This window comes from Lepeophtheirus salmonis, chromosome 6, assembly GCF_016086655.4.
Source record: "Lepeophtheirus salmonis chromosome 6, UVic_Lsal_1.4, whole genome shotgun sequence".
Classification (NCBI taxonomy): Eukaryota; Metazoa; Arthropoda; class Copepoda; order Siphonostomatoida; family Caligidae; genus Lepeophtheirus; species Lepeophtheirus salmonis.
In genome coordinates, this window is record NC_052136.2 from 7,630,067 (window position 1) to 7,641,453 (window position 11,387).

Consider the following 11,387-nt stretch of genomic DNA (forward strand, 5'->3'; position numbering starts at 1 on the left):
AAAATATGAGCTACTTATTTTACTCTGCCATAGTTTGTGAGTGCATTAGTACTCATAGGCATACAAACAGGGAAATATCCGGAGTTTACCGTCAATACAGATATTAATATACGGCAAATAACTGGGTAAAAGTAAGGGTGCTCGGTACTTCCGACTTCAGCTATTTCGCCATAGGACATTTTGCCTTAAAGCTTGTCTTGCTCAAGGATATTTTGCATTATTATTTATTCAAATGAGGTTTATACATCGTTACTAATTATTTTTTGTTGAAATTGAAGTTCCTTCTGAATTTTTTAAATTAAAATATGTAGTGTTTATTACTAAAGAACTAATTAAATGTCTGTTTTTGGAATAATGTTGAACTTTTCCCTCATATTTCACTTGTTAGACAATCCATGAGTCATTTGTAGCGTGAGTAATCTATCATGTCTAATGATAATTAATTAATAACGGATAATTGATTATCACTTTTTGCATTGGGATCGTTTTATCGTTTCTATATTTTTATTTTCTAATGTTATTAACTATTTTGTCTCTGGTTCCAAATCATTACATAATGAGATTTCGATTGTGGGTATTTATAAAAAAATTGTGGGATAATTCCACTTTTTCAAAAGAAAACAGCCATTTAATATATTTTATAGTAATAAACATCACATATTTTGATATAAAAATTAAAAATGTCTTGCCTAAAATATATTCAATTTCTAAATCTGAGGATTTTTTTTCAACTAGCAATTTTTAAAATAAAATTTTTTCCCGTGGGTTTTTATTATTCACCAAAATATATAGCAGACATATTTAACGTCATGAAATATTTAAAAAAAATAGGATAGAATGCAGAAGTAAATATCCTAAATAAACATTATAGTTCTTTGTTTAAAAAAAAAAAAAAAACATTTTAAATTTTCTTTCAAAATTGTCAAAAAGCTCATCAGCAATAATAAATAACTGCAGACGCTACTGATGATGCAGCCACCCACTTGCAAATGCTTTCCGGAGCCAGTACCCGTTTTAGCAGGGGATATTATGATACTTTTTACATTGATGTTTAATGTACAATGATTCCTAGTTCAGACTAGGCAAAACAGTGGTTTTATAGAATTAATTTTGAATAGCAGTTTTTTAAAAATCAATAGGATACATTTTTGTGTTTTTGTTTTTCTTTCTTTCTTTCTTATATTTTATGCAGAGCACCAGCTGAAAAACATTAGTTTCAAATATATTTTGTGTGAACTTTAGATTCTTAGAAGCAGTTCCTGAGTCTCTTGTACGTTAAACATATTTATGAGACCTTTGACACAATGAAAAACAAAAAAAAAATTGTTTTGAGCTATTGTGATCACAAAAAAAAAATATATATATAATTTAAATATATATATTTCCTTTGTGAAATGTTTTTATTGCTTAATACAAATTTATCGTGAAAATAGTTTCATTTTTTGTATAAATAAATTAAAATATAATATAGCAGGTAACTATATGATAAAAATGAAACATTTATGAGATTATAACGGGGTTAAAATTTACACAATTTTATGTATAATGAAATATTCTAAAAGGATCTGTATTTTATCTACTTTTTACATAAGTTAAAGGTTCACCATATGTTTAAGAGCAGTTATATTTTATTTATAGTATTAAGTAGGTTTACTTTACCAGTTTTCTCTACCACAGTATTTTATATCTGAAAAATAATTCTGTATTAAAGTAGCGTGTGTGCCTCTCTTTTAACTAAACGTATAATTAATACATATAAAATGGCGACAAGTCTGATATATTAATTAGTGTTTTACTTATAGGTAATTAAACAAAATAGTTTTATTAAGTATTACTGCTCGGATTGAGCTTCCCACACTTAATTATGTTCTAACTTTGTTGATGCATCAGCTTAGGTAAACAAAAACAGCCCTAAACCTAAATTGAAACTCTATAAAAGGAATTGCGAACTAACGAAATCAAAAAATTCAAACGTTACATTTTTGTACGCCTTAATGTCTTCTAAGGGACAAAGAACATCATCAACTACACAATCCCAAGTTTCTAGAAACCCACACCATCAAAAATAAGCCGAAATCTACTTAGAAAAATGGTTTAATTTGATGCAACCCGTTGCATAGGACACCTTCTATGAGCAAACAAAATGTAAATTGAGCCACGGAGTTAGGTAGCGCGTTGACGTGAGGATCTCTGGGGGTATTTTTGAGTGAAAATCTTGATTTAAATTAGTTATATGTTATCTTTTATTTGTCGTGTGTAAAATTTTTGTCACACCATCACATAACGAGTTATTTGTTATTGAAAGTTCCCTTAAAACATATGATATACCATGTATATTGTCATGTATAAATCCCAATTTTGTTTAGGTTGTAGCTTTTATAAACAGATAAGGCAAGCTGCATTTATGCAATGATTGAATATTCCCTTAAATGGTCAATATGTTCATAAATCAATAGTATTTTTTGGGAAGTTTTTGGTTGGAATCATTTTTTAGCGCATTCGATAGTGAAGGATCTCCAATTCTATCCCTTCTAGATAAAAGATAATAATAAGTAACTTTAATAGATAAAAACAATATGATAGCATGAATCAATAGTAGGTAAGTAAAATGAAAGATGTTGTTATAACTAAGTAGAAATAATTTAGAAAGAGTTACAATTTAAACCTCGACTTATATATTTTATTTTATAATTTTGAGTATTTAGCCCATCTATAGTTTTTTTTTATAATAATAAAACCGAATTGACAATTGAAAGAAAATCTACTAAAAACATTTTTTAATATTCTAAGTTATGTATATATATTTAAAAATAAGATACTACCAATAAAATTTGTAGAAATAGTGAATAAATCTTTGATAAACATATAAGTATGTATTGTATATCCTAGCTATAAATCATTTATGACTATTTTTAAGAAAAAATTTGTGACTTTTGTCGTTCACTTTTAATTAATTTTTAAATATTTTATCTTCTATTTGCCTAAATTTCAGATATACAATATATATACTAATAAATATATAAGCACTAAAATACACTAGAGTGCTAATCCATTTATAGTGAATATATCGTTTCTTTAAATAAGTATTAAAAGTAAATTAGAACAACTATATAGCTAGAAATTAAATTTTTCCTGCAACACTTAATTTATAATTTCTGAATATTAGTCACAAAAAGTTAAATTAAAAGTATTAATAATAGAATTTTACAATGTTATGTTGAACTAATCATAAGATTATTTGCTTAAATTAAAAAAAAAAAATAGAAACTAGAGCGGACACTAGGTAGAGCGAAAACATCTACCTATTATTATTTTTGTTAATTGAAACATCTTTATTAAACCTAGATAAACACACCAATATGAGCTCTGTACCTCAATATTTTCGAAAGTTATGGTTGATTATGTATATTTAACGCTTTGTACTACATTGAACTTTAATCTTTTCCTCTCAAAATTATTTAATATCCACCTGTGACCATTTATAATCATCATACCAAGTTCGATCTAAATGGATTTGTTAGATTTCCTGTAATCCTGGTGACCAACATACAAACTAACAACGATTGCAGAAGCTTAACTTCCGTTCGAATTCGTTGGCGGAGGTAAATATTGAATGGTATATATATTTACGAGTATGTACAAATAACATTATTCAGATAGCAAAAAATAAATAAGTATTATTTAAATTTTTCCGATGAAAATGCATTTGAATAGATATAATTAAACATTACAGTTTAAAGTTGCTTAACCAGATTAAGGCTTACAAACATAAATCTAATGTAAAAACATAAACATTTCAACAACAAAACATGCCTAAAATATTAACTAAATTAAAACCAATAAAATAAAACAATAGGAAAAATCAATTCCCATTAATATAGAAATAAATAAATAACACACAAGCCACTAAAATCAATTGCAATATAAATATGTAATAGCAAAATTATATTTAGGATAACAAGTAGCTCGTTTCTTCAAACTCTTTATAAATAGTTTTAGTATCTTCCGCAAGGTCCAAAAATTTCAAGATTAGTTGGACTGATGGTATCTTATAATATAAAAGGCTCAATCCCAAGATCCTTTGATTGTCATAGGAGTCTTCAATTCGAACGCACTATACATTGCAACGTATACATATAAATGTTACTAGCGGGTGTACTCGGTATTTCTTGGTGTTATTTGTTAAACTACGACAATTTTTGTTTTTACTATCTAATTAACATTTAAAGTTATTAAAAAGTTTTTAAAAAAAACTTTATTAACCTATGCTAGAATAATATTGTTCACACACGTTATCTATTTCCCCTGACTTTTTATGCTTGTACGATTGAGTTTCCCTATCGTGTTTTTTCCCCCACCACACCTCAAAAGTAAAGAGCAGAAGAGAAAATTAAAATTAAAAAAACAAAACAAAAGAAAGAACGCCCGCTGCGCTAAGCAATTACGCGTAGCGAAGATAATTTCAACTAAATACAACACAATTCGCATGTACTTCTATTAGCCTTGATACAATCCAATTATAAAAACAAATACTCAATGCTTAAAAACAAAAAAACAAAATAAAAACATTAAGCTTAGCAATCCCGATCACAATATTCCCATCGCATTAAATGAATTCAACGAGCGGCTATATTCCCCTTGTTCTAAACTCGTCGAGAGGCAACTCCGCTATTCTTGGTTATTGGGGATGTTATATGGACTCCCTTGCCTCATAATTGGTTTGAATGTGAATTCTCAAAGTTGATTTTGGACCATAATTATGAGGGGGTGAGTAGACTGAGTTTTTAAAGCATCGTCTACCCTTTTCAATCCAAGAAATGTCTTTACATTTGCAGGTATTTTTATTTGGAGAAGCTCACTCTCGAGGAGTAGGGACGCCAATACATATTCCTCGTCTCTTTGGGTATGCTTTGAATCTCACTCCATAGTGAACATTTAGTTTCTTTTTCCACAAGTACACTATTCTTTGACCCGGAAATATAAGCGAGGTACCCCTCTTTTGCCATGATAGCAATAAGATGCTGCATTGTGTCCCAATATCAATCATACCAAGGGGGCTTAGATACTTTGGAGTGAATAGTCTTCTCGATCCGGCCGCTTTTGGTAAACAAATAAGTTGCCTCCCTTTCTGCCTCCATATTTGACTCTGTTTTTCATTATAAGCGGTGCATCTTAGGATAAGGTTCACTTTTGGAATGACTACTATGTTACAACATTTAATTCCCTCTAAAATGGTGAGTTATATTATTTCTTGAATTTTAGCGATCTATATTTTCATTGACTCTTTTAATATTTTCAGTGCTTATATCTCTAAATGAGATTGGATTTCTAACCACGATGGCTTTTTCAGCTACTTAGAACGATTTCAAAGTATCGTGGACATATTTGTAATCAATTTAAATATATTTCATTTCAGGCCCTGACTTCTTATGAAAATTGCCAAGGATATTGTGAAGCTTTGAAGCATTCTCAGTGATGTTTTTTCCATTCAAGATGACAGTGCAATCATCTGCAAAGAAAATATTAGTCACATTCCTTCTTTCAATTTCTATCTCTTCAAGACACGTATCCATTGTATTCTGGAACTGTGCAACAGATGTAAGTTACAAGAGATGACTTAGTGGATCTCATTGTCTTAATCCACGTTCTAATCTTATTTTAGGTGTCTTTCAATATCAATAAATGAATCAGAATATATTAATAGTTTGTTTACAGCGGAGGAAAATATAGCAGGAAAATTCTCATAGTAAGTTCTTCAATGATGAAGTTGTGCTCAATCGAATCAAAAGCTTTCTGAAAATCGAGACATATCAGCGCCGTATCTTCTTCATTTCTTTTCGCCTGACCAGCTATAGATTGTTAGGATATGGTCACATCCTACATTTGGGCCGAAAACCAAAATGAGTCTCACTTAGAATTTGTTCTAAAATTGGTTTTATTCTTTCAGTTAAACACCCAGAATAAATTTTATATTCAGTTTCTAACAACGTAATTGGCTCCAGTTTTTTATTTTTGTTTTATCCTTTCCAACCTTAGGAAATAATACTATGAGTCCACGTTTTTGCTTTCTTGTAAGAAATTCCCCAAAAATACCCCATTAAAAAGTAGAGCTAGATATTTAGCTAGTTCCAGTAATTGCTTTGTCAGATTTAAGTTTTTTGTCAATGTATCGCCCGATTTCAGATGGTGCAAAACCACGTGAGAAACTCTTTTGATCTTCGTTAGAAATTTTTTTTGGTTGGATAAAGTATCTTTTATTGGTTTTTCTCTGGATGAAAAAAGGTCTTGATAAAATTTTCGAATGTATTCCGTTCTCTGTTTTCTTGTTGCACTGTCTATATATTCTATTTGTATCTCATTTGTAATATTATTAACATTCGTTTTCTCCATATGCCTTCAGAGATTTAGATTTTTTAAGTTTATATTTTGATTCCAATTTCGTGCTCTTATTTTAGATCCCTCAAGTTTGTATTCGATTATACTATCTAGTTCGTACCTCAATCAACAGTCCTCTTTATTTTCAATAAGGATCTCTTAAATCTTTATCTCTGTGTCTTCCTCTTGCGGCCTCTTTTCTCTCTGCATTAGTTAATATACTTTTAGCCGAGCTATATTAACTATTCATTGCCTCTTCTATTGTCCAACCTGCGTCGATATCTTCCTGAACCTCATCTATCCTATATTTTAAAGCCCGTTTTACATCCTCAACTTGAATAAGTTTGGCATTCTGTTTCCACTGAGTAGGTCTCCTCTGGATTCTATGCCCCACTATTACAGCTTCTAGGAAGAAGTGATCGGATAGCCCATTTGAATTCAATCTATTAGCTCAAAGTTATGGTACAATACTTCATCAGAAAGAAGAATGTGATTAATTCTGCCCCTTGATTTTCCGTTTGCATTTTGTTTGATAAACGTTGGCTTGTAGTTTCCATTTATATCTGCCAAGTCATATACGTCGTTAGTGTCCTTCCACGCAACACATCCTTTGGAATTTGAAAATCCAAAGGTAAATGTGAAGTCTCCTACTGGTTTTTCTGAAGTTTTAAAGTCTCTAGCTATAATTACTTTTTCACTCAAGGGGTCACATACAAATTGTGCTAGTTTAGTTCTGAAGAAAAGTTTATCTCCAGAAGGGTTACTACTTCACCTATAAAACCTGAGGGATAAGGCGTATTTTGGGATATTGAGAAGGTACCTTGGCATTCAAGGGAATGGGTGGCAGATAAATTTAACAGTTCGCCTGCAGAACCCATGGGCGGGGGTATATTTTAGCATATTATTAGGGATTCTTGATGTTTAAAAATACGGCAGCGGTGCAGTTTAAACTGCCTTGAGACCCAGCACTTCACCTGTACTAACAAAGAGCCAGGGTGTATTTTGGCATATCAGGAAGGTTCCTTGGTGCTCATGGAAGGGGCGGCGAAGGAATTTAACTTGACTCGGGCCCAGCAGTTCGCCTTCACAATCCATGGACTGGGGTTAATTATTATAATATCAGAAGGGTTTCTTGGTGCCTAGAATCACGGTGGCGGTAGAGTTTAACTGTACTTTGGGCCACATCGCTTGGAAAAAGAAGCCTATATATAACGTCTATACATATATTGGTACACTCATACACATAAAACCAACATGAGAATAATTCTCAAAATGTTACAGTCTCTATTTTTGTTTTATATAAAGCAGAAGAGTTCTTGATTAATTTTAATTTCTTAATGTACCGGTCAAGGCCGGGAAAACTTATGTTAGTATTATATATGAAAATTATCCACAAGTTTTAGTTTAAAATTTTATTTAAAATTTTTAGTTGATTAAAAAGATATTAATATAAAACCCTAATAAATTATTCGAAATTTGCTAACACGTAGATTCTAAAGTAATTATTTTTAAACCGTATTTTAGTACATTATTTTGCTTTAAGTTTTATGAACCCTTTTAATATCAAATAAACATCTAAAATATAAGTGATCATGATTTTTGAATATTATTTCTTCTGATTTTTTTATTCATATAACGAACTGAGCTTCAGATACCCACGTTCGTTGCAACGGTGTTATTTCTTTGATCAATTATCAACACAATTCGAAGAAATTAAACGCACACTTAAAAATGAGTCCTCCACAAACAGGCAAACAAATATTTGCTTCATTAATATGGAATTAGAAAGAAATTTGATTTCTTCTTAAACTATCTTTCCATTATACAATAAAGTTATTTAAGTTTATTTATTCACTAAAACAATTTATCTCCGTTTTTTTTTTCGGGATGATGTTAAAATTAGAATAAATTTTTTATTAAAAAGTCTTTTATTTTTTTATCTTTAAAGGCGGGAAACTAAGTCTAAATGTTTTCTTGTCTATTATATGATTGGTAAACTAATTTCAAGAGAATAATGAACAAATTTAGGAAGTAATACAAACAAAAAATTTGAAATGTATTGGTCACAACATATGGCTTGCCACTCAAGTATACGTACTTATTACTAAAGAGCAAAGCCCATTAAAAGCGATATAAGTGTCATTAACTTTATCATTCTTTATTCCAAACTTGGTTTTATCTATTCTATTTCATTTTTGAAAAAACCAATCTAGAACTGCTTATTTTACCCCATACAACATTCCTTGCAAAAAAAAAAAAAAAAATATCCGAATCATTATAATCTCAAAATAAAAACATGATAAAATTAATCCATATTTTGCCGAATAGAAAATAAATATTATAGCCTTTAATATGAATTTAATTGATAGCTGTTTAGAGAAGGTAAAATATCATTTTTTCATGTTGGAATTTGATTTTGTCACTAACTTGGAGTTTATTTCTTCCTGACTCAAGTTTTTATTTGAAGAATAACCATTAAGGGGTAGGAAGGAGCATTGTGCTACATTGGTAGATATTTGGGTTTGCTGTATAGTTATATACATTGTGTTTTTTCAAAGAAAAATTATCTTGATTAAAAATCTTTATTAATCATCTACTGACCTTGAATAGGTCAGTTGTATAACATATTTTTTTATTTCTTCCTCGAAAGAAAGAATACATACTATACGTATTTTAAGCATTCTTTTTTGTATAACTATATTATAAATTATCGTACTTCATAGCCAATTAATGACTCAGATTGAAGATATACATATATCAATTTGTAGGGTGTTACTTGCTTAAGAAATGTTACAGGCTTCCTTTTGAGATGACTGCATCTTTGAAATCAATCTTAGTAGTTGGTTGTAAGGAAAATTATTTTTTAATGTTATTTGTATTTTTATATAATAGAATTATTGGGATTATCTAGATATGATGTCATGTATTGTATAGTCTAAATATACATCCATCTCTATAACAAATTACCGAAAAGTGCAATTTCATTGCAGTTCATATACCATTCTTTCAAAATACAAAGTTGTACTTTGTGTATAAGCTATTCCTTGATTGAGTCCATACATAAATTTGATAAGATTTGAGGTATAAAATACCTTTTTTCCCTCTAAATCCACAGTAATTTTTCATCCTTTATATCAAATTCTATTCATGTATTTTGTTTTGTTTTGATTGGTCCCTACTCTCGGGTCAAGGCTTTAAATATAACTCTTGTTTGCTTTGAATATACGTATAACACATCATTTATTATAAATAATACGGGGCAGTTCAATTTAATGTATGTACACATAATATCAGATACGTATTACATAGATTTGAGTTATGACCATACATACTAAATTCTACTTAATTGGCCTCTCAAATAATTATCATAATTCAATTCCATGTATCTATATATAAATATATACGTTTCAAAAGAAAAAAAAAGATCATCTAGACTCTCGTTAACAGGCATTACAGGAGGTATCCAATAAAGTAAAATAGACACAAAAAATTGAGAATTTTTTGGGGATAATAAATTACTTTTTGGTCACATAGTCTGTACATTGAGTAATTTATTTGAGAAGGATAGAACAAGATCTTGAGAGATATCAGAAAAAACCCACTTTAAGTGTTCTGGATATAGAAATCACCTAATAACTAGAGTACATATGCTTAGATACAAAATTAAGCCATTAAAAGAAGCCCCAAACATTAATCAATCACATTTGATGAACTAGGGATTATCATTTATCTAGAAATTATACTTCCGTGTGATCTGAGAATTTTTTGGAATGAGATAGTAAATTACAAATGCTGTGAAAGTTATTTTATATATATAGAAAAAAATAGTTATAAATATTAATCTTGTCTTACTCAAAGCTACACAACAAATGGCGAAATGCATCTGTCAGCTTGATTAGATTTATCGTCTATGTTAAATTTATTTTTCCTTGCAAGATGTCGCTTTTAATAATATAATAGTTGACGTCACTCAAGTATTTTCGGTAATTTTCCCTCTTGATGCATGTAAATTTTTCTTCCCCTTGCAGAATTAACCTGATTAGTTAAGTTAAAATGGTCAATTTATGGAGGTTGCATAATTAGTTATAAAGTACTATTCAAATGTACTTTGTTTTTATTCCATGTCTCTAAATATAAAAATGGTATATAGGTAACGCATGTGAAATCTTCTCTGCGACGGTGTCAATCCTGAGAAGGCTGCAGATACCATTAGCATTGCCACATTGATGCTCTTCTCCAGGCCTGACCATAACTTCCCAGACTTAGCAGTTTGTGACGGATTGGAGAAAATCGACTGCCGCCACTTTCGTCCAAAATTGGATTTGCTTCAAGGTGCTATTATGACATAATTGTACAGCATACCCACGTACCTCATAGTCAAAAGCTGTCAATCTGTTTGCAGCATGTCGAAGCTGTTATTGGTTATGAATTGAATAAAAAATTTAGCTATATATACAGGGTGGTCAATTGAAATCTGAACACTTATAAATCAATAATTAATGAAGGTTGAGTGATTGAAATAAATTCATATTTCCATATATTAAAACATAAACAATTAGTTACAATACAAAAAAAAAAAACTTGAACTCTCCATCTTACGAGGAAAATGAGACTTGAACGTGATCGACAAATTTCCATTCGCGTACTCCGAGCAATTAAGCGTCTCCAGGACCACCATCTACGCAGTCAGCAATTCTGAAATGTTAGAAAGGAAGAGGAGTTCTGTCAAGAAGCCAAACTGGACCCAGAGGAGTTAGAGAAAACAGCACAGACCACATACCCTCAAGTCCATGCGGGACCATGCAAGAGATCTTGGGATTCACTCCAGACTGTGTATAGAGCTATCAAAAAGTGGTTAGAAAGATCCTTGTGAGGGTGGATTGGCCTCTTTTGATACCAACAATGAAAGAAATCCATCTCCTCCATTGCAAAAAGACTCCTTTGAATGAATTTTAAATAAGTCTTTTGAACTCTTTTTTGACACATATGGTCTCTTCAGCCCTTATACCAAC

General features: G+C 30.3%; 1 long non-coding RNA gene across 3 annotated transcripts; it reads left to right on the forward strand.

The window, feature by feature from the left end:
• The first annotated feature begins 4,032 nt into the window (after positions 1 to 4,032).
• Positions 4,033 to 5,992, forward strand: LOC121119964 (uncharacterized). Of its 3 annotated transcripts, XR_005864893.2 has the most exons (5): positions 4,033 to 4,767; positions 4,836 to 5,103; positions 5,164 to 5,234; positions 5,300 to 5,598; positions 5,663 to 5,992. It is a non-coding gene; the product is annotated as an uncharacterized lncRNA (long non-coding RNA). The 3 variants fall into 3 exon arrangements; XR_005864891.2 differs by having other exon boundaries at positions 4,494 to 4,767; positions 4,836 to 5,234; XR_005864892.2 differs by having other exon boundaries at positions 4,508 to 4,767; positions 4,816 to 5,234.
• Positions 5,993 to 11,387: the final 5,395 nt, after the last annotated feature.